The sequence below is a fragment of the Ambystoma mexicanum genome, chromosome 2q (genome assembly GCF_040938575.1).
Source record: "Ambystoma mexicanum isolate Mex_15411 chromosome 2q, UKY_AmexF1_1, whole genome shotgun sequence".
Classification (NCBI taxonomy): Eukaryota; Metazoa; Chordata; class Amphibia; order Caudata; family Ambystomatidae; genus Ambystoma; species Ambystoma mexicanum.
Window position 1 is genome coordinate 968,090,957 of NC_090924.1, and position 24,923 is coordinate 968,115,879.

Consider the following 24,923-nt stretch of genomic DNA (forward strand, 5'->3'; position numbering starts at 1 on the left):
CCAGAGTGGGCTCTTAAGAATAAAACCTCCACTCCAGACTCACCTCTCCTATCACTATGCTCACTCTCTACATCACACAATAGAGTGCAGCTACATCCCTCGATCAATTTCAGCCTAGCTGCTCACATATGACCAATACTCCATGAACACCTCAACATCCTGCTAGAACGCAGCTATAACCCACGAGAAATCGGCTTAGCTGCACACATAAGCGTACTACACAGGCCTAGCGCAGCCAGAATCTAGTCTCGGAGACCAACCTCCAGACTGCACACACTCAACTGATCTCAATACCACCACAGCTAATACTAGGATGCAGCTACCATCAGACAATCGCATCAGCTGCGCACATAATGAGTGCACCCAAGCACCCTAAGATACCCTACTCGCTCAACTGACCTGGGCTTCGGTCCCCGAGGGCGTTCAACCCACAAGCGCTTTCATGTCATACCAATGATATATAGAGCGCCAAATAAATGCCAAATAACATAACATACAATGAAATAGAACAAAAGTAGATTTTTTGGTAGAATTTGCATTGTTCATGTTCTAGAAGTGTTTGTTATTAACTAACCATTTTATTTTCAAACCTCATTTTGTTTCAGCTAGATAAAAGAAAGGTCACTTAAAAGCCTAGTTATATATATCATGGGTACATTGCAAAAAGAATTGTAATATTTGATGCTCATATTTTTTCTCAAAAAAGGTCTTCTATTCAAGCACTTTTTTTGCAAACAAAGCTTTGTCTGTGCAACAAAAATAAAGCAACAGATAGCTGGCTAGATAGCCAGCCATCTATATCAAAATAAATAGACCTGTGACTTTAAGGCAGCAAGGCTCCAACAGTGCAGTAAAACGACAGATAAGCCTATGTTTATTTTTCGTTAGAGAAGAAGGCATTGGCGGTTTATGAATTTAATAAAGATTCCAAAAGTGGATTATTAACATTACAGGTACATAGCTTCTTCTCATGCATCATGGAATCTCCATTAATGTGGCGTTAACATCCCGCTCCAAGGGCTGGCACGGGGGTATCGGCCCGGTAGACCAAGTTAACGGGGCGAGAAAAGCGAAGGCATTTAACGAGGGCTTTGGGCAGGAATCCCGGCTCCATCCCTTGGAACGGGATATTAAGGCCATTAGGACTCTGGGTTACCAAAGCATTAACCTGCGGCGCTGCAAAACTTTTTTTTTTCCTCTTTTTTTTTTTTTTAACAAACATTGTATTTTCTTTCATTGAACGGGATGCCGCACACGTCCCGTTCGATTAATGAAAATACTGACCCAAAATGGATATAGAAAACAGTGCTCCATACGGAGCTCCTCTTCTATGACCATGGTGACCGGCGGGCGATCGCCGCCATCAGTTAAGTGGGGATGGAGGTTGGGATATTTTATTTAAAAATAAATAAATACGGGAGTGTGCAGGGGCCGGGGGTGGCAGCCGGCGGGTTCTGTGGAAAGCAGGCTGAGATTATAGGTTTCAGCCCACAATCTGCGGAACCAGATTGTGGGCACTATCCCAGGGTGATAATGTCAAGTAGCTGCCTGCCCATAGTTTTGGAATCCTGATAGCCAATCAAGATCCATTGGTTCCAGGCTATACTTGCTGGTGTAGCCATGGATCCGAATGCCCGCAAGTTACCAATGTTTGCGCACTACTGCCGTCAATGACACTGGTGATGCGCCCCCTTCACCTGCACATGTTTGTGCTCCCTCTGAACCGGCACACACCTTTCCTATGCCCTGGTCCCCTCTTTCCCTGCCGCACCCGCAACCACATCTCCTGCCGCTCCCAACACAGAAGAGGGACTACTGCTGGGAGGCTGCTAAGCATCAAGAATGGCTTCCTAGCAACGGAATAGGGATTCTTTTTTAGTTTGGACTATTCGGTGTCGCCTGCGACACCTAGAAGCCGAAACTACTGCATTGGAGTACAGGGGTGGACTGGGAACCAAAAGAGGCCCTTCTCGGAATGACATATGAGGAGGGACTCAGAGCCTGTAGGTGGTGTTTGGTTATGTGCCCACCCATTGCCTGTCCATGGCCATACTAATCCGTATGGACATTCCCACCCATTCCTGCCCAAAACACCTCCTCATGGGAACTCTTTCAATGTGAAGTCTGATGAAAGGGCTTGATTAAAGCGAGCTGAAAGTGCCTGTCAGTGTTTGTTCAAAGCAGTCTTCTGAGAGTTAATGGCACCGTTTTTCCAGGCATCCCTTCAGCCACTCGATTTATAAGCACTCTGCGTGTCCTTCACTGAAATCCTTTTAAATACAAGTATTGGCAAAGCCAACATTTCTGGCTTGTGCATACATTTTAAGCTTTTGCCAGGCACTGGAAATCGGTAGTACACCATAAGGCCTGGAAAACTGTGGGAGGCCAGTGTGTGGATGCGTGGTGGGGAGATCTCCGGAAGTGGGCAATGGCAGAGACTGCTGTATGGCACAGAGCTGTTTACAGGGGGCTGAGCGAGGGCAGTATGGATGTGACATCTTGAAGCGCACTGGTTCAAGCCATATGTTTGACTCTTCGGCAGGAGTGATTCCAGCGGAATGACTATGGGATGGCCGTGTTCGTTCATCCAAAATTATAGGAGCGCATGGGGCTTGGAGGGGAGGGTACGGCTAATGGGGGGTGGGGGATACTATGCACAGCTTCAAGGTGGGCTTGGAACTGCAGATAGGGCATGGTTTGGGGGGTGCTTATGTTCAGTTTTGTATCTGTTTATTATTTTGCGCTCTGCATGTGCTTGCATAGTACTAGGTGTATGCCACGCTTCCTTTTGAATGCTGCAACGGCACTGCATTGGTTATTAAAGGAATGGTTCGGTTTTATTGCCCCTACGGGTTGGCCATGTGTTTTTTAAGCCTACGTCGCTCGATTTTAGAAAAATTTCCTATGGACCTTACCCGAGTTTTCATCCATTAAACGCACGCGAAAACAGGCATCAGGGAGCTGTCATTTTGTGATAATCCTATCATTTCCCCCATCGCCCTGGCTGACCTGCTTTTGCGGCACTAAATCATATCCCCCGCCCCTGAGCCTGTCATCAGCAGACGCGTACCGCCCATTTCACAACGCCAAAGCACGTCTCGTGTCAACATTCACTGCGCTTCAGCTAATGACGTGTCGCCATGGAAATGGCAGGACGCCTCTTTCCTCAATAAGTATAAACAGACCGTTTCACAACACATAGCAGCAGATTTTCGATTCCATTCCTCTCTGTTATTTTGAGTATTCTGTGACTCGTTTCTGTGCTCTGGTCAGCTACCTTCGTTGCTTGTAGCCCGTGTGAAAAGATACCAGTACCACCGCTATAAATTATTTTAGTTTGTTTAACACACAATGGCTACAATAATGCCCTACATGTACGAGCCAGAGTATACCGAGGAGGAACTAATGGAAAGGGAAACATGTGAAAACGATGGGTCTTGGGACGGCAGTTGGGAGGACGATTCAACAGCTGAAGAGCCTGGACCTAGTCGCATGGACGATGTTTCCACCTGGTGCACATGCAATCGATGCGAGCTAATGCCAACCGAGGACGAGAACTGCTGCTGCTGTGAAAACTCGGGATGCGTGGCCTACATTTCAGAAGGCGAGCCACAACCGCATTGCATCACCGAGCTGCCAGACTTCAGGGCAGCCTGCCTCACATGGTCCGTGTTGAGGATAATGATGGTGCTTATGCACGAACTTCGCGCAACTGTTCGTCCTCGTAATCCGAGTAACGAGTAAGTATACTCTGCTTGTCATGCCACTCCTATTTCATGGTCTTCTACTATATTCAAAATTACATATACATATCATTGTAACGCATGAAAGTCGTTCAATAGTGTGCAGTGTCTAGATAGCATTTGTCCGAGCAGAATGCCATTAGTTACAAGAATTGTCATTGACAACAAACGTTTATTAAACTTATCTTGGTCATTTAAAAACAGTTTGTTGCATTCCTTTTCACAGGTGGTACAGGCTGGTGGCCTATCGTTCCTTTACATGATGGCTTCAAGGGAGGCTTGGACACCGCGTTCGAAGAGTGAAACCCGCCTGTGCCGTTCGTGCCACAAGAGAAACGTTCCCGAGTGACAGCGGTCAGTACAGGGGATTTTCTCTCGCTGTGCTGCAACCTAACCTGTACAATGTTTAAAGTCTTGTATTTGTGTGTCATCAAAATAAGATACAAAATAAAACACCACATATATTTTAACAACGGTTGTTTCGATTTTTTAAATGAATCAAGTGTGTCTCCATTCAAGGATGGACGTCAGACATCTGTGCTCCGAATGAGTGAAGGTCAGGTCGCTGTGAAGCAGGGTGGTCACTATCTAAGCTAACATAATATATTCTCAATAATGCATGCACTAAACAACACTTGTTCAAAGTCTTTCAGTCGGTTATGTCTCTATAAAAGTCACACATATATCTATACTATCAATTAACATTGTATTATACAGGCCTTAGCTTAAGGTTCTTGACCACTATAATACACTGTTTGGAGTGTAGGTCTGTGCTCACAAGAATCTCCGGTATGTGGCATTTGTTATTGATAGGCAACGATATACTGCAGTAGGGGTCTAATGTTAGTTGGGGATCTTCTAGGTGGGCATCATGGCGTGGTCAGTGGTCTGGCACATGAAGAGAATAGCTTTTAGGGACACAGGGTCAGAATGGTAGTAAGTTTTCACTGGCGAGGGTGCGTGGGCAAGGACACGTTTGTGGAGATGAACAAGCTATGTTCTTAGTTCAGGCTGGTTCACATGCAGGACAGTGATCTCAGAGGAAGAGTGATGTGTTACATTTATTAGCTGTTGCAAATACCTCTGGAGTTTTTGTGCTCTGTGCAGTGAGGCCTGGTCACCAAGATGGAGTGGAAAGGGGGTACAAAAATGGATGCCCTCGTGTCCTGCTCAGTGGTCCCATCTACGCGAATGTCATCCAAAGTTATCACATAAGGGCAAGGGGCGAACCCACTACTGGAGGCACTTGGTCCGAGTTTCTACTGAGAAGTAAAGGATTTGGCCCCTCGCTCCCACACACTGGTCTACACGCCCCAGGCCCATCCATCCCACCTCCCTCTATCAAAGGCAGTTCGCACCCGGGGATGAGCGCTGGCATGGGGGGCTATCACGGGCGCAAACGGCCAAGGTGTCAAACAGCATGTACACTTCAAAAGGTATCCCACGCCCAGGGGCCATCGCTCACATGGCCTCCTCAGACCCAGTGTCTCCAGGCAGGCCGCCCCCCTGCAAACCACATAATACCACGACATACACACGTCATTCATTCACAAACACACCCCCGTTTCTAATACTTTATAAACCACGATATGTCTCAAGAGAACATCTTTGTGGTTTGCAAGTCAACTCCTGAACCTTCTACCTGAGAAGCACTGAGATCTATGCTAATCTGCTCGTCGTCGTGCTATCTATGACCGCTTCGAGCAAACTCGTCAGTGTGCTACCTGTGGCCATCTACCTGTTCTCCTGCAACATACTGCTCGGCCTGCTGAATCCAACTGTTTGTTGGTCAAGGTAAGGCCATGTATCCTAGTCATATTTCAGTCATTTTTACATTTCTATCTATTTGCGATTACAGTACCCAGTAGAGCTATGTCATTGGTCTCCTTGCTATTGACTTGAGTTTCAATTGTAATGCTATCAATAGATCTATTTTCATCTGTGTCACATCGAATTGCATCCTTATCCTTCGGGGGTCCAGTCTATAATGTAAGCATGTTTCCTTTTCGTGCAAGACAGAACATTCAAGGGACGAGTCACATGTTCAGAGTTTAGTCACATAATTTAAAACATTTCTGTAACTTATGCAAATACTTAGCCGCACATGAACTGGTATAGTTCTGGCGACCAAAACAAACCTTGCATTGAGCATGGTATGGTTCGTTTACTTTATGACATTTTTAATCATCAAGGTTTTATAATAATCTTGATATTTACTTTTCAGAATTTTCAACAATGCCTGCCTGTTCGATTAGCGGTTGCCCTTCGAAGACCCACACTAAATCTGAAGGCACTACAATGCATGTATTCCCGAAAACTGTTGATCGAATAAGAGAATGGGTCAGACATTGCGGATATCCACTGGATGAGCTGGAAAGTAGAGGCCAACAAGTCTTTGAGGACAAGAGGGGTGATCGATATCGCATCTGAAGCCGGCACTTTCCCTCGAACATGTACACCACATCTTGGGTAACAAAGAAGAATAAGCGGCGATCGACACGAAAATTGCTCGCAAACGCTATTCCCACTCTATTCGTCCACATTCCGCCACTGGTGAGTCAAGTGTCCGTTTTTAGCTTTAGGCCTTGCGGTATTTTGTAGGTAGCCGAATGGATTCATTGATATTTTAGGTGTTGTTTCTAATTTGTAATACTTTCGACATTGATATGAGTGTATAGCTTTTTGAATAATGACATTTATCAATATATTATTTTTAGATTTCATAACCCACAAACGAAATCTATATATGGGCACAGGGAACTGTGCTATATTGCGCATTACTCAAGTATTCTGTCTCCTTACATGGCAATTTTAAATATTGGCATTTCATTATCAAACAATTTACCTTTACAACTACTTGACTATCCCTTGAATCTGAAGCAAGAACATTCTACTTCCGTGACGTGCTTGCAGTTATCAACCACTTCTAGCGCGTATCAGGTAATCATACTTTGCTATTCCGCTACAGACTTGTTTTATGCATGTCAAGTAATAGTTTTTACGTATCGTGTGATTATTTTACCAATTGTTTGGTTAGTGCTTTCCAATTGATATACACCTTAGTTGTCGTCGCCTGGTGTTTGTTTTCAGTTATAATAAGTGTTATCTATACTAATGCAAGTACTATCTTTCAGGGAGATGCTGAAGCGTCCACCACATTGACAACAGCCCTAGATGTTCTTCAGCAGCACGAGGTATGGATACTGACAGCTCCATCGACCGTGATCATCAGGACTGGAACACTTGTCGTTTGATTGTTCTACAACATGTTTCATTCGTGGTTAGCCATTGATATGTACCTGTGCGGTCGACCCCAAGTGTGTGTTGTGTTTTCAATATTGTAATCCTTACTAATGCAAATACTATGTTTCAGGCAGTTGTTGAAGCGTCAACCCACGCACTTGATGCAGAGCCTGACATTCAAGTAAATCCAGGGGAAGCGGGACCATGCGGATACGAATCGACGCAACAGTTTTCAGAAGTGTGCACCACATTTACAACATCCATAGATATTCTTCAGCAGCACGAGGTATGGATACGGACAGCTCCATCGAGCGTGATCATAGAACTTGACTCCATTTTATATACTTTCTTCCCTATTAACGCAAGTACTGTGTTTCAGGGAGACGATGGAGCTTCCACTACAATCACAAGATCCCATTTAGATGATGCAGATGTAAAGACATTGGAAAAATAAGTCAATTAAATCTGATCATATTTAAATATTCCTTGATTCTTTAAGACAATGCAACATTTGTGGTTATCTCTTTATATGTACCTGTGCCGTTGACCCCAAATGTGTGTTATGTTTACAATATTGAAACCATACTAACGCAAGTACTGTGTTTCAGGGAGTTGCTGATGCCTCCTCTTCAATACAATCATTCGTGGCAGTACATGCAGAGCCAGAGGTATGGATACTGACAGCTCCATCGAACTAGTTCATCAGAGCTCGAATACTTGTCGTTTGATTGTTCCACACAATGTTTAAATCGTGTTTGGCTATTGAGATGTACATGTGTGTTCGTCCTCACGAGTGTTTTATGCTAACAATATTTTGATACACAATGAAAATACTATGTTTCAGGGAGTCGATGGAGCCTCATTCTGTGCGGTCTATGCGAATACAGAAAATATAGTCGTTGCAGCGCAAGAGGAAGGGGAGACATGCGGATACGAATTGGAACAGCGTGCAGAGTCAAAAAAGTTGCAAAGAAAAGAAACAAAAATAAGGTTAGTTACAAACAATTCATAACTTTAGAAATGTTTTTGTGCTGGGGACTATTTTATGTTTTCTTCCAGTCAATTGTACTATACTTTATCTTGTGTTTAAACGGACCATCTCTTTTCCAATCTGTCCTCTAGTTACCCGTGGGTCTACGAACTATACATACACAGACAGTGAAGCGAATGAGAGATGTTGCTTGCCAGACCATTTACACTATGGAGGCTATGGAGGAACTATTAATTCAGACGCGGTGTGTTGAGACTCGGGATGCTCATGTCCAATGGCCAGAACATGAAATGAATGTGTCCGGAGAATCCAGCAAAGTTGTATTGGACCATTGCTACAGTAGTCGCAGATCAATTCACACAATCTACACCCGCCAAAAAATTGCCACCAAAAAAAGCTGTCAACATTGTTGTGTTCTCCCATCAATGTTGAGGTAGCAGATGTTGAAATGACAGAATGAACCAGCAGCAGCATTCACTGACGCATCAGAACTTGATAGCAGCGATATTCCTTTCAAATGTGTTGCTATGTCCTCAACGTCACAGGCAGAAACAACTGATGCAGGATGACAGTCTAATGAAAGAGGACAAATACATAGTATTTGACAGTTGTTTGATGGATATTATAAGTATGCTGAAATGTGGGCATTCCGTCAGAGGGAAAGTACGTGGGAAGCCGTTGATTCATGTGACTCGTCAAAAACAAGGCAGTAACGTCACAATACATGCCGCCTGTAGATTACATCATACGTTCTCATGGTCTGCACAACCGATGCTGGGGAAACTGCCAGCAGGCAATCTACTGTGTGCAGCTGCATCACTTTTTAGTGGCTCCAGTTTTAGAAAGTTAGAGTCTTTCTTTCAGTTTGTGGGACTCCATTTCATTCAAAAAACGCAGTACTACAAATACCAACATGATTATCTGTTTCCGGCCATTAGTGATGCTTGGAAAATTGAACAATTTTCTCTAGCAAGTACACTCAAAGGCAAATGATTCAGGCTAGCCGGCGATGGACAGTGCGACAGCCCTGGATTTTCTGCCAAGTACTGCACCTACCACTTTCAGGACATTAAGAAAATTGTGAGTTTGGTGGTCGTGCAGGTAACACAATGTACATCCTCAGTGGCCATGGAGAAACTAGGATTTATAAAATCAGTAGAATATCTACAATCGAGGGGAATGCACATCGACCTCAGCCACGGACAGACACGTTTCAATTGCCAAGACAATGAGAGGGCAGTTCCCACATATTAAACATCAATTTGACGTATGGCATCTTGCTAAATCAATCAATAAGAAAATCTCGGCTGCAGGGAAAAAAAAAAAAAAGTTTTGGAAAATATTTCAGAGTGGTCCCAGTCTATCAGCAACCATCTTTGGTGGAGCTCCAAAACATGTGAAGGGTCAGTGGAAATACTACTTGAAAAATGGCGGTCACTGATGCACCACTGTACCAACGTGCATCGCTGGTCAGAAAACCTACATTTCCACCAATGTGAACATGGCCCTTTGTCCCCAGTGGAGGCACGGAAGAAGAAGTGGTTGAATCCATCTTCACCGACACACAGCCATTGAGAAGATTGTTTTCGATAAAACTATCAAGAGATTTGAGGGGACTGACAGAATTCTGTCACACAGGAGGTTTGGAGGTGTTCCACAATATGTGCCTAAAGTACAGGCCAAAGCGCTTGCATTTCAGCATACAGGGCATGAGACATAAGACTCTACTAGCGGTCTTGGCCCATAACGAGAATCTCGGCCGTGAACAATCTAGGACTAAGGGTAATGTAAGGATGCCTCGCTACACTAAGGCCTTTTTAAAAAGAAGTAAGCAATGGGTGATCAAACCAGTCTATGAGGAAATGGAGTTCGACTTAGTCAAAAGCCTTATTGTTGCTGTATTAGAGAAGCACAGATATGGAATTTTGAACGTTTCTGTGCAGAGCACTGATCCATTGCCACTGTGCCATGTCCACCCAAAGGAGAGCTGGTTGTGAAGTACAAATCCTGGTTTAAATAATTGTAATACGATTGTCTTTTTGTAAATGTTATTGTACAGTGTGCATACAAAGTACACTAACCCTAACCCCTACCTTCACCATCCTGGGTGCCGAACAATCTGGGTGTCATCTTTGAATTCTCTCTCTGTTCACCTCATATTGCTGACCTTGTCTATATGTGTATGTATATATTTTTGTTGATGTAACTAATTTTCGCAATCTCTTGTAAATGCTGCGCACTGTTAACCGAGGGGAGGCTTGCATATTGCAAGGGAATAGTTTCTTACCTGTAACTCCACTTCTCCAGCATTGGTATCTTTCATGGATTCACATGCTTAGAATATTCCCCGTCAGGCTGGGAATCCTCGGTAAGTTATATAGACATTTTCCATAGGAAAAATTCTGACACTTGTGTCCTATCTACGTCATTTTGGGCCGCGCACGTCGGCGCCACTAGGACATAAGGGTATATATAGCTCTGCCCCCCCCCCCCCCGGCTCCCTCAGATTTCAGCCCCCAAAGTAGTATGGGGGGATCTCTGGTTTGCATGCTCAGGGGAGGCCGGAGGGCGCATGTGAATCCATGAAAGATACCAATGCTGGAGAAATGGAGTTACAGGTAAGAAACTATTCCCTTCTCCAGCATTGGATCTTTCATGGATTCACATGCTTAGAATAGATTGTATAGCAGTATCCCCCAACATTGGAGGCGTGTATGCAAACCAACATCACAACAAGCCCAGTGCCCTCTTACTATGGCAACACATTACATTATAGTATGTTCACTGAAAAAGACACGACATTTTAAAGCATAGTTGCCGAAGGATGCAACCCCACTTGGGGCTTACCTTATTGGCACTGCCCGCCCCATCTGTGTATCTAGAGCATGTTGCTGTGCGAGACAGTAATGTCGGGTAAACGTATGTGGTACCGACCAGGAAGCCGGTTGGCAGATATCCCCCAGCGGAATTCCGGACCACAAAGCCGTCGACGGCGATGTAGATCTTGTCGAATGGGCCCTTGGACGCTTTTCTAGCGGCTTTCCGGCCTTAGAATGACAATAAGAAATGGCCGAAGACACCCATCTGGATAGTCCTTGTTTTGAAATCGCTTTACTCCTAGCCGCAGGACCATAAGCTACGAAGAGTTGTCTCGTGTCTCTCAAGTTTTGAGTGCGATGGAGATAAAATTTCAAAGCTCTTTTCACGTCCAAAGTATGGAGAGTCTTCTCTGCCACTGAAGACGGTGTTGGAAAGAATGTCGGCAACACTATAGCAGCGTGTTTATGGAACATGGAAGGTACATTAGGTATGAAATGCGGGTTAGTGTCCAGCACGACTTTATTACTGAAAAACCTCAAATACGGAGGGTCGATCACTAGAGCTTGTATTTCCGACAGGCGACGAGCAGACGTAATGGCCACCAGGAAAGCCAATTTCCAAGACAAAAATGTTAATGTCGTCGATGACATTGGTTCAAAAGGGGGTTTCATCAGGGCTGCCAGGACCAGGTTCAGACTCCAGATCGGAGGAAACTTCTTCTTGGGAGGAAAGGTTTGAAACAACCCTTTTAAGGAAGTGTTTAACTAGGCGGTCACTGAACAGTGGAGTGGAATGTCTCTTCCGAGTAAATCTCGAGATGGCATCTAGATGCACCTTTATGGATGAGACAGATAACCCGTTATTTGCCAGGAGCAACAAGTATGGTAGGAGTTGTTCCGGTGTGATCGCCCGCGGGACCAGACCTGGTTGACCTGCGCACCATATGCAGAACCTTTTCCATTTGTATGTGTATGAAGTGTTCGTGGAAGGTGCCCTTGCGGCTTGCAAAATACAACGGCAATCCGCTGGAATCGCTAACGCACCAAACTCGGCGAAATCAGGAGCCAGGCCGTCAGACTGAGGTTGTCCGGGTCGTGATGCCAAACGGTCCCTTTCTCCTAAGACAGAAGGTTGCGGATCTTCTGGAACCTCATTGGTTCTGCCGCTGAGAGGTGAAGTAGATCAGAGAACCACACTTGTCTGGCCCAATACGGGGCCACCAGGATCACCCAACAAGGATATCTGTGGATACATTGCAGTGTCTGACGGATGAGAGGGAATGGGGGGGGAGGCATACAGAAACTTGCCCGTCCACGGGAAGGAGAACACGTCCCCTAGCGAGTCTTGCTGTGGCCACCTGCTCACTTATTGGGAGCATTTCTTGTTGTCTCTCGTCGCAAAGAGATCGAGGGCCGGATGCCCCCATTCCGCGAAGACACGGTGCAGTTGCTGATCGTTCAGTTCCCATTCGTGTAGACAATTCATCTCTCTGCTGAGAGCGTCTGCTTGCACAATTTTCACTCCTGGTAAGTGGAACGCCAACAGACGCATGTCGTGTTGTAGGGCCCAATGCCAGATCTCCTGGGCCTCCGTCGACAGGCTCCTGGAGCGAGTTCCTCCCTGCTTCCGTAGATAAAACATGGTTGTCATGTTGTCTGTCACGATTCTCACCACTGAGCCCTTTATCTGTGGCAGAAAGGATTTTAGGGCCCAACGCACCGCCCTCAACTCTAGCAGGTTGATGTGGAAGGACGACTCTTCCGATGACCAACGACCCTGAACCTGTAAGGAGTCCAGATGCACTCCCCACCCAGTTAGAGAAGCATCCGTGACCACTGTCTTCTGGAAGGCAGGCTCCAGTAAGGACATTCCCTTTGTTAGGTGTATGGAGATTCTCCACCATTGAAGCGCCTGCACGAGCTGGCCGTTGATGGGCAACTTGTCGGACCAGTGTCCTCGACTCTGTGCCCATCGATTCGCCAAGAATTCCTGAAGAGGCCTCATGAAGAGGCGACAGTTGTCTATCAAGGGTATGCAGGATGACATGGTCCCCAGTAGGGACATGTACCTTCGTACTGACACTCTGGTGTCGACCTCTCATTCCGATGCCTTTTGTTGCAGTCTGTGAATCCTTTCGAGGGATGGATTCACCAGTCCCGACTGTTTTTGGAACTCCGCCCCCAAAAAGACCAAGGTCCTTGAAGGCTTTAACGAGGACTTGTCGAAGTTCACTGCGAAGCCCAAACGTTACAGGAGGGACAGGGTGGCATCCAGGCTTTCTTGTGCCCTTTCTGGAGACAGTCCCCTCACTAGCCAATCGTCCAAATAAGGGTACACATGGTGACCTTCCTTTCTTAACCAGGCTGCTATTGGAGCCAGACATTTGGTGAACGTCCTGGGGGACGATTTTAGGCCGAACGGGAGGACCTTGAACTGATAGTGGATTCGTCCGACGACGGACCGCAGAAATCTTTTGTGCCGTCGACGCATCAGGATTTGGAAGTATGCGTCCTGAAGGTCTAGCGACGACAAATAATCTCCGGATTGTATCGGTCGGATTACCTCCTGAAGCGTCAGCATTTTGAATTTTACATTCTTGAGCAGTTTGTTGAGCGCACGTAGATCCAGAATGGGACGCCATTTTCCATTTGGTTTCTTGACGACAAAGTACCGGGAGTACACTCCCTGTCCTTTTTCTGCCACCGGGACCAGTTCTGTAGCCCCTTTCTGCAGCATAAGCACCACCTCCTGTAGTAGTATTTGAAGGTGGGGCTGGGCCGAGAACACTGGTGGAATGTGTGGTGGCTTGCCCTTGAACTGTAGAGAATGTCCCAGATGAATCGTGTCCAAAACCCATTGGTCTGTTATGCGCTCCCACTCGTCGATGCGACGAGACACTCGGCTCCCCAGGACGCCCTGAAGCAGGTCATTGTTGGATCTTGGTTTGTTTATCTTTCGTCGATGAAGGGTAGGCGCCCCGCCGTCTGGAGGTTTGGTAATCTCTGCCTCTACGAGAAGATCGGGCCGCACGCCTGTAGCCTTGGGACGAGTAGGAGGGTCTGGTGAAACCGCGGTCTCTAGATGACCCAAACCAGGAGTTACCAGAGGCCCCTCTGAAAGGACGAAAGGAACAAAAATTCCTTCCACTCTGGAGGGCTCCGAGTGACCGTGCCATGTCAGTATCCTCTTTCATGCCCTTCAAAGCCTCATCAACTTTTTAACCGAACAGTTGCTCCCCTTCACACGGCATATCCAAGACTTTATATTGCACCTCCGGTCTGAACGTAGTGCACTTGAGCCAGGCTTGTCTACGTAGAACTACGCCATTATTGATTTGCTTAAAACCGGACTCGGCTAGGTCGACGGCAATGTTTATGGCATGGTTGGAGGCCTCCTCTCCTTCCCGCACTAGCAACATTGCGGACTTTCTATGTTCCTCAGGCAAATGCTCCAAGATAGGAGCCAGTTGGTGCCACATTTCCCTGTCATACCTAGACATAATCGCTAAGGAGTTGGCTGCTTTAACTGTAGTCGCGCCGACGGACAGCACCTTCTTGCCGAAAGCGTCCTGTCTCCTGGCCTCGTTGTCTGGAGGGGTCGTGCATTTATGCCGCCGCCGATACCACCGATTCCGGCGAAGGTTGAGGCGTCAGGCACTTGGGAGTTCATTCCGGGGCCTTGAACTTCTTCTCCAAACAACCTTTCACTGCCGGTTCAGAGAACGGGTGCCGCATGGTCTTCAGGCCCTCTTGCCAGACATGATCCAAAATCGGGATGGTGAATATGGATTTCTTTCTCTTGCCCATATGATCAAAAAGAAAACAATCCTTTTTCTCCTCTTCAGGGACTAGGCCAAACTCCGAGCACGCCTTACTCATCATGGCATGGAATGCACCCACGTCATCAGGCGGCGATGGCTGTGCCGGGCTTCTCGGAGCTTCCATCTCCGCTTCAGAGTCCCAAGTTGGGTCCCTTGAGGGGGATAGTGAGATATCTGAACCCGATTCCTCACGGTCAGAGTCGTGTAGTTCTCCTTCTTGTAGGGTAGGGCAATCTTCCGGCGCGTGGGAAGCGGCCGTAATCCTGGTCGACGAGCGAGGAGCCGGGCCCGGCTCGTCGAGGAATGGCATACACGGTCTCTGTGTCGGGGCCCCAGGCTGGGGTATTTGTGTGTCCAAACGCTGTAAAAGTTTTTGTAGCGTATTTAGCACCTCCAAGGACAGAACCGCCTGTGGGTTCAGTAATGACTAGGTAGTAGGGATGAACCCACACCCAAGAGCGACATTGCGCTGGTCGGCTGCAAACCCAGATCGAATGGGCGCACGACCATGTCACGTTCCTCGTCAGCCGACAAGATGGAGAAAGTCGCCTCTGGTTGAAGCAGGGCCTCCGGCGGGACGGGATCGAAAACCTCCGGTTGCCATCCCATCGATGGGACCACCGTCGACGATATGTTTCCTACCGCCGCAGTTTGACATGTGGGAGGAGCCGCCGATGACGCAGGCGTCGACAAGCGGGTCGTCAGCAAAGCGAGTGGCGCAGGGCCTTGAGGTGTTCCCGCTGCATTTGGGGCCGACTTGCTGGCCGCAGCCTCTCGACTCAAGGTAGACTTACGACCGTCTCCTGAGGAGGATTTAGATGGTTCTTTTCTCTCCTTTTTAGATGAGGAGGAAGAAGACGACGCCTTGTGTGAAGAGGAGGAGACCTTCGAATGTTTCTCCGAATGTTTTTCCGAGGGTCGTTTTTCGGCCGACTCCGAGGTTCGTTTTTCGGCAGCACGTGCCTTCTTCGTCGGGGGTTCCGACTTATTTTTTGAGGCCGTGGAGCCCACCTCCGATGCCGGGTACGCACCCGCTCCGTCATTGAGCTAATCAACCAGGCGTCTTTTTCGATCTTTGAGGGTTTTTTGGGAGAAACCCTGACAGATTTCACAAGTGTCCGCCGTGAGGTGAGGATGAAGGCAGTAAATGCAGTCCATATGACCATCCCCTTCGTACACCTTCTTAAGGCCGCACGTAGCACACGGACGAAACAACTCCTTTCCAGACATTCTCTTAAGAAGAACAAACAGTCGCAGAAGTAGAAAGAACAACCTAACCAAATAGCAGATACGCGAGGTAATCCCACCTCTTTGGAAGAGGGTTGAAATCTGAGGGAGCCGCGGGGGCGGAGCTATATATACCCCTACGTCCTAGTGGCGCCGGCGTGCGCGGCCCAAAACGACGTAGATAGGATACAAAAGTGTCGGAATTTTTCCTATGGGAAATGTCTATATAACTTACCGAGGATTCCCAGCCTGACGACGGGGAATATTCTAAGCATGTGAATCCATGAAAGATCCAATGCTGGAGAAATAATAAAACAAACAATAAATCTCACTTTCAACTCAACTCCTCGGGTACTTTATACTTTCCCTGACCTTCCTCAAAAAATTAAAAGTCTCAATAGTTATGGTTCTTTGGGGCTTCAAAACTCGCACACAACGAGGACAAAATTGGGGGCCTTAGAACGCGCCAAACGAGCCGTTGCAGATGGGAGAGAAGCCAGTTTGCAATTGCACATTGAGGCGCAGTACATAGATGGATTTGAAACTTCAAATTCTCACAGATGGCTTTACTACGGGATGTTGCAAAGAAAGAATGTATGCTCATTTCTAGTGAAGGTCAGCGGCTATGATTTTCAGCTCGCGGCCTGAAGAGGCCCACAACTCGCACTGAAAGTATAAGGTTCTATTGTTTTTTGACCTTGAGAGACAGGGACCATGCGAATGAACTTCATTTGAAAGGGGGGGGGGTGCAATAACGTAAGACGATAAGGCAGAAAATTCTGAAACTAGACCGAGTTTAATGTTAGTTCAGTATACGAAAAATCATTGTCAAGAGCACAGTGGGATTTACGGACTGCATTACGCAAAGACACAATGGAAATTGCAAATATAATGTAAGTAACTCTTTAGACGCTTTTATACCGGAATGAAGAATTAATGAATGGATGCATGAATAAATGAATGAATGAAGAGCTTGGAAAACGTTTGTGGGATAGTCCTTGTAGCGGGCACATGGGCATGCAGGTCCACATTCCACACGCATGTAGACAAAAAGTCGTTTCTCATTGTGTACTAACCTCGATTTATTTTGTTACTTTTCGCATTGATTTAAGAGCCGAACATACTCCATTGCACTATCCTTGAAAGCAAATAGTTTCAGCTCGGCCGTAATAAATAAAATAAAATGAATAATAATAATAAAGTTCGGCTGGCGAGACTAATTATAAATATTATGTTTTGAAAACAGGTATATCCTTCCCTTTTGCTACTGCCACCAGTTTCAGACACCGGCAGATGGTTTTTTCAACCGCCAGCTGCAGCTTAATGTAAACACATGCACAATTTTGATGATTTTATGGGACGATCGCCAAGGGCCCATATGCCCTTACGCGGTACTAGTGGCTAGAAGCAACATATCAACCTTTACGCTGGCCTAGTGCCTACTTGATGGAACAGCCTTGCGGTTCAACGTGCGACCAAAGTGCTTCTTTTAACGAAAACCAACACCCTGTGTACCATAAAAGAACAGCGCATGACTCACGATAAACTTTTACGGATTTGCGGATAGAGATAAAAGAAAATAAATGGCATTCGGAGTTCATATGGCAATTGCTGAATATTCTATAAACATTTAATGTCAAATAAATGTACTTTACCAAATGTATGATCTGTGTTGGTTTCCGGGTTCTGTGTGAAGTCACGTAGAAGACGACTGGGCGTGTTTGCCTACGCAGCACAGAAACGTCACGGAGAGAGGCGGGGAATATGAATGTTTTGATAATGTCAGGCTCAGGGGCGGGGATATGATTTAGTGCCGCAAAAGCAGGTGAGCCAGGGCGATGGGGGAAATGATAGGATTATCACAAAATGGCAGCTCCCTGATGCCCGTTTTCGCGTGCGTTTAATGGACGAAAACTCGGGTAAGGTCCATAGGAAATTTTCCTAAAATCGAGCGATTTAGGCTTAAAAACACATGGCCGACCCGTAGGGGCAATAAAAAATTTTGACCGAACCATTCCTTTAAGCAATTAAACGTTCACAAGCTGGGGCTATTGTTTGTTTTTTCTGGATGTCTTTAGTTCTTACTGTCTGAAACACCTTGGAGTATTCGTGATTGTACTTGTGAGCAGACAACAAACTGTTATGACATCAGTTGTATGTGTTACATGTTTAAGGGAACAAAAATCTTTAAAAAAAAGAAGGAACAAGTTACTTACCTGTAACTGTTGTTCTCCAGCATGGGTCTGGCATGGATTCACATGCTCATGAATATTCCCCGCCGTCAGGCTGGGAATCCTCGGTAAAGAAAAATTCAGTATCAGTTTCGTTTCTGATCTGTCTTTCGTAGTAGTAACCAATCACTGATCTCTGCGTCATACGGACCACAGCCAATGACTGCCCTCTACCTAAGCCCCGCCTCTGGCAGCCATCTTCAGATTTGGTAGCACGTGAAGTGGCAGTATGACCAAGTGAAGAGCCGCAGAGGGGTAGGCGGGAGGGTTCGCATGTGAATCCATGCAAGACCCATGCTGGAGAACAAAAGTTACAGGTAAGTAACTTGTTCCTTCTCCAGCATGGGGTCTGGCATGGATTCACATGCTCATGAATAAAGAATACATAGCAGTACACACATGCACAACCACGGGAGGTGGCAAAGGCTCAACATTAAGCATTACATCAAACTCAACATTAAGCAATTCTTACCTCCTCACCAGGCTCACCTTAGGCGAACAGGTTGCGCAGCACTGCTTGGCCAACCCTGGACTCCTCCCTGGAATCCCGATCGACGCAGTAGAATTTCGTGAAGGTGTGCGTCGACCTCCACGTAGCAGCCCTGCAGATGTCCAGCAAGTGCACACCAGATAGGAACGCTGTGGTAGCTACGATCGCTCTGGTGGAATGGGCTCTCGGACGGCCAGGCAGCGGTCGGTTTGCCAACCGATGACAGTACATGATACAGCCGGAGAGCCATCTGGAAATGGAAGCCTTCGAGAGAGCCTTCCCCTGATTGACAGGTCCAAAGTTCACAAGAGTTGTGACGTCTTCCGAAAACACTTTGTGCGGTCCACGTAGAACTTCAGCGCTCTAGCCACATCCAGCGAGTGCAAAGTCCTTTCAGCCGGCGACGAAGGCGACGGGAAGAAAACAGGCAACACCAAGGGTTCGTTGAGGTGGAAGTCTGACGGCACCTTGGGCATGAAGGAAGGGTGTGTCCTGAGCACTACCCTCGTGTCGTGAAAAGTCAAGTACGGGGCCTTGCAGGAAAGGGCCTGGATCTCTCCCACCCGTCGTGCGGAGGTGATGGCCACAAGAAACGCTGTTTTCCACGACAAGAACTTCAACGGAGCCGAGTGCAGAGGCTCGAACGGAGGTCCCATGAGCTTGGTCAGCACCACGTTGAGCTCCCACGCAGGGGCCGGAGCCTTCACCGGCGGGAACGATCTGAACAGTCCCTTCATGAACTCTTTCACCAGACGATGAGACCACAAAGACGTCCGCCCCGTGGTTCTGGTGTATCGGGAGATCGCAGCAAGATGAATCTTGATGGACGCGTGCGCCAGTCCAGCTTTGGCCGGTGCCAGTAGGTACGGCAGTACTTGGGGAGCCGTAATCCGTAGAGGGTTAATCTTCTGTGCGTGGCACCAGACAGAGAACCTCTTCCATTTGTGTCCGTAGCATTTAAGAGTTGAGGACGCCCTGGCCTTTGCAAGAACCTCTCTGCAGTCGGCCGCTATGTCGTATCCTCCAAACTCCAAGCCTGCAAGCTCAGCGACCTCGGGTCGTGATGAAGGATGGCGCCTCCTTCCCTGGAGAGAAGATCAGCATCCACTGGCAGCTTTATTGACTGGGATGCTGACAAGTCCAGAAGGTCCGGGAACCATATCTGCCTCGGCCACGCAGGTGCGACGAGGATCATCCTGCACCGTGACCTCTTGAGCTGGTTGATGAGCCGGATCAGCAATGGCAATGGAGGGAACACGTATAGAAACAGGCCCTCCCAGGGGAACGAGAAAGCATCACCCATGCTCCTCGGCGGGGGAAACCTGCTGGCGAACCTCCGGCACTTGGAGTTTGTCGCTGTTGCGAACAGATCGATCTGGGGTGTGCCCCACCGTCGGAAGAGGCAGTCCACTAGATTCTGTCGTAGTTCCCACTCGTGGCACGAGCGCAGCTCCCTGCTGAGTGAGTCGGCGATGGTGTTTTTTATCCCTGCCAGATGAAACGGCACCAGAAACATCCCTTGGGTGACGGCCCAATGCCACAGATCCTGCGCCTTCATGGACAGGGCTGGGCACCTGGTTCCGCCCTGTTTCCTGATGTAGAACATGGTGGTGGTGTTGTCGGTGAAGATCCTCACCACCTCGCCCTTGAGGGACGGAAGAAAGGACCTGAGGGCCCAATACACTGCACGGAGCTCCAGGACGTTGATATGGAGGGACTTCTCCGTCGGGAGCCAAAGGCCTCTCGCGTGCTGATTTTCGGTGTGCGCTCCCCACCCTTCCAGGGAAACATCCGTGGTCACTGTCTCCTGGTGGCCGGGGGTCTGGAAGTCCATGCCCGCCGTCAGATGGGCGGGCGTGGGTGCCCCACCACCGGATCGCTCGTCGGAAACTCTCGTCGAGTGTGATCCTCTCCTCGAAGCTGCCCGTCGTCTGGATCCAGCGCGCGTCCAGGAACTCCTGCAACTGGCGCATCCGGAGCCTGCACAGGCGGATGAGGTAAAATGCAAGAAGACATCATTCCGAGGAGGGACTTGATGGACCTCACTCTGGCCGCGTCCGCAACCAGCATCCGCTGCACCTTTCCCAAGATGGCCCTCGTCCTTTCCTCCGACGGAGAGGCCAGAAGCGACACTGTGTCGAGCTTCGCTCCCAGAAACAGTGCGTCTTGCGCGGACACCAGGTGGGACTTGGCGTAGTTTATGGAGAATCCCAGGTCCGTGAGAAGTTGGACGGTCCTTGCCGTGTGCTCCACGGCGAGCTCCTTCGTCTTCGCTCGGATGAGCCAGTCGTCCAGGTAGGGGTAGACGTGGATCCCCTTTCGGCACAGCTGCGCCGCCACCGGTGCGAGGCACTTGGTGAACACCCTGGGTGCCGACCTCAGTCCGAAGGGAAGGGCTCTGAACCGGTAGTGACGCCCTTGGACCACGAACCTGAGAAACATTCGGTGTCCCGTTAGGATGGGAATATGGAAGTAGGCATCCTCCAAATCCAACGACGACAGGAAATCGCCCTCCTCCAGCTGACCCAGGACGTGTTGGAGGGTGACCATCCGGAACTTCTGTGCCTTGATGAATTTGTTCAGTCGTCGTAGGTCCAGGCTGGGACGCCATCCTCCCGTCTTCTTCTTCACGAGGAAGTATCTTGAGTAAACTCCGGAGCCCCTAAGCCTCTTTGGGACGAGCTCGATGGCGCCCTTCTTGAGCATCGCCTTTACCTCCAAGAGAAGTTGAGGGAAGTGATGTTCTTTCCCGGCCACAGGGGGGACGCGCGGGCACCTCTTTAGGAACTCGAGCGCGTGACCCTGAGCTAGGGCGTCCAGCACCCAACGGTCGGTGGAGATGGACTCCCACACGCTGACGAAGCTCGCCAGCCGGCCTCCCACCGGGGTGCTTCGGTGGGGGCCCGACCCCACGGCCGGTTCAGTCCCGCTTCGACGAGGCTTTGCCGCCTTGTCCTCCTTGGCGACGACGCGGGGTCCGCCTGATTTGCCTCGTCCCCTGTAAGCTTCCTGCGACGACGAACGGGCCGCTTGACGGTAGGTGGAAAATCCGCCGCCGGGACCTTTGGAGGCACCCTGTTTGCCTCTGCCGCTCCGAAAGGGCGGACGCCGTTGCTGGAGAACCCCAAGAGCCCGGGCCGTCTCTGTGTCTGCCTTGATGGCTTGAAGGGAATCGTCCACTGTTTTCCCAAACAGGTTGTTTCCGTTGAACGGCATGTCCAAGACTCTGGTCTGCACGTCCTGACGGAAGTCAGTAGCCTTGAGCCATCTATGCCACCTAAGGCACACGCCGTTGCCCAACTGGCGAAATCCAGTCCGACGCCACCTCTCCTTCCTGCAAGATCTCTAGGGCTTCCGCCCTCTTGTCGTCCGGTAGGAAGTCCAGCAGGGGGGCCAGTTTGTACCACAACTCCCTGTCGTAGCGGGCTACGATAGCCAAGGCGTTGGCCGCCTTAATCGTCATCGCTGCAGACGAGATGACTCTGCGTCCCATCGTATCCAATTTCTTTCCCTCACCGTCTGGCGGGGAGGTCGATGTAGAGGCCGCGCCCCCCCGCTTTCTTCCTGGCCGCCGCGGAGACGACCGAGTCCGGGGTCGGCTGTGCCCGAAGGCACAAGGGGGCCGCGTCCGGGACCCGCATCATCTTCTCGTACCGATCCCTTCTAGCCAGCATCGTGGATGGGTTCTTGAGGAGGGCGAGGCCCTCATCCCAAATATCGTCCAGTAGAGGTACAGAGAGGACCGTCTTCCTCTTGGCCTCGCGCCGTTGATAAAGGAAACCTTCCTTCTTCTCTTCCGGGCAGAGCTGGAAAAGCTTGAATGCCCTGGCGATCATGGAGTGAAACGATCCAATCTCTTCGGGCGGGGAAGCCCGGGTGGGAGGTGACGACGGCAGATCCTTGTCGTAAAGGTGTAGCCTCCACAGGCTGAGCCAGGGCCGCCGCGACGGTCTCGATAGAGGCCTTGGCCGGATGGATTGAGGCTTTCACCACCTTAGGTGCGCTCACCGCCTTCTCCTTGGGGGGGGGAGGGTCACTGCCTCGCTCCCCATCCGATGGGGCCTTCGAGCTCGACCGGGGTCTCTCCAGGAGCTTCGCCGGGTGCTCGGCCTTCCTCTTACCCGAACCAGAGCGTTGGCTCGTGGTTGATGGTCCCGGGGAGGATGCGCCCTGCCTGGCGCCCGTAGAGCCCAACCGTTCGGCGCTCCCGGTGCCAGCGGACTCGCGGTGCTTGGCCTTGTGTTGTACCCCCGTCGCCGGGGAGTCCTCAAAGGTCTTAGAAGACCGCTCGGACTACTTCTTCTTCTCGCCTGACGGGCTCTTCCCTTCCAACCAGTTGGCGAGACGTTGATGGCGGTCCTTCATGGTCTGCTCCGACATATTGCCGCAAAACGCACAGTCCTTCTCCACGTGCGTCTTGTCCTCATGTAGGCAGTAAAGACAAAGGGAGTGTTCGTCCTCCTTAAAGACATTCTGAAGCTGGCATCCAGGGCAGACCCTGAACAGCTTTCCGGGCGTCGAGCTTCCCTTCTCCTGGGCCATGTCCGAGATGGGCCTGAGAAACTTCTGGAGTCCTCCAAAAGCGTGGCTCGACGAAATCTTCACCCTTGTGGGGCGTAGACGAATCCGACACGGGTCCCCGTTAATCGGATGAAGAAACGGTGGAACTTGAGGCTCTTTTGACCGAAAAATAGAAGTTTTTTGAGAAAAAACGTGAATAGCACTAACGCTCGAGAGCAATAGCACGAGGATCCCAACACTTGAACGTGCATTAAAAATCTGAAGATGGCTGCCAGAGGCGGGGCTTAGGTAGAGGGCAGTCATTAGCTGTGGTCAGTATGACGCAGAGATCAGTGATTGGTTACTACTACGAAAGACAGATCAGAAACGAAACTGATACTGATTTTTTCTTTACCGAGGATTCCCAGCCTGACGGGGAATATTCATGAGCATGTGAATCCATGCCAGACCCCATTCTGGAGAAAAAAGGTAGTATAATAAGGCATAACAGTTTATGTTTAAGTAAAACTATGTAGCACACCTAGCAAATCTGGTACTTGGCACTAAAATCTTGAGGAGACAAGTGGGCGTTTATGTAATTTATGGGGCATGTATTAGTGGCGTTAAGTGCTCTGCAGCAACCTGCAGTTGAATGTTAACTGTCACTTCAAACAGTGGGGTTTTAGGTTATGTTACTGGGGCTTGCTTTAGCGTAAGGTTTGACATTTACATGGCATTTTTGGTGGAAAGTTAAGGGCACCGTTTTTTATTGTACAGAGGAAACAAGTCTCTATGACCAAAGGCTGGAGTGTGAGCCTGCGGAGCTGAGCACCCCAACACAGACTTGTGCTGGGTTGGCAATTATACTATCCCTGTTTGTTTTGTGCTGCATTGGTGAGCTGCACATATGCATAACAAAGGCAAACTCCACACTGCCCACAACCGGCTTCTCAATATTTACCTCAATTCAAGAAAACAAAAACTAAATAAAATAAGTGAACGGTTCAAGAGGTACATTTAATTTGTATGACGACTTTTTGTTTGACTGCTTTTGAAATGCAGATTTTATATCAGGAATAACAGAAAGGTGCATCCTCTGGAATATGAATGATTAAAAACAAGGGCTACGCTGCAGGCTTCTTTGGAGTCTCTTTACATATTTTAGGTAGTAACCAGTTTGCAGAGGTTCCAAGTTGCTCATTTTCAGGCGTAAAATGTTCATCTAATTTTGTATATTAAGTTTAAAACACTGCATTCTAGTACTTCTACTCCTAAAAAAAGGAAACTAACACTATGTAGTTTATTACTCCGTAGCAGAATAGAAATATGTTCTACTACCAATGAAGTGAATTAATCGCTTCGGCTGAGTACACCCCCATGTTGCTCACGCACCTCTTAGAAGACAAAATTATGGCATTGATATATGAGAGGAGCGAGATGGTATGCAAGGAGGGACACACATCTTATGGATGTTTATTTACTCACCCATCGTTTAGCCATAGCCATGCTAATCCTTGTAGCCATTACCAACCCGAACTTGCCATTCTCTACCAAAAACTCATCTTTGAGCTAGCTCCATCACTCAGTAACATCAAACTCAAACTGTGTGCTGTAAATAGCCTGTTATTTTAAAGCAGTCTTAGAAAAAAATGGCTTAATTGGAGATGTAAATATAGTACTGCTGCAATTCCCATCTTAAACAAGAGTCTTTAGCCACTGGATTTAGAACAGAATATGTATCCTTGCATCTGTTCCTTGTACCAAAGTCCTGTTAAAAATAAGCATTGGAAAAAAAACACATTTTAGCTTGGTATTAGACAGACACCTGCCATGCACTGCCATCATATGCTCAGGTACT

At 48.4% G+C, this 24,923-nt stretch overlaps 1 protein-coding gene across 2 annotated transcripts in view; it reads right to left on the reverse strand.

The window, feature by feature from the left end:
- KIF15 (kinesin family member 15) overlaps positions 1-24,923 on the reverse strand; it is a 2,141,222-nt gene that overhangs the window by 1,596,753 nt on the left and 519,546 nt on the right. The window lies entirely within an intron of this gene.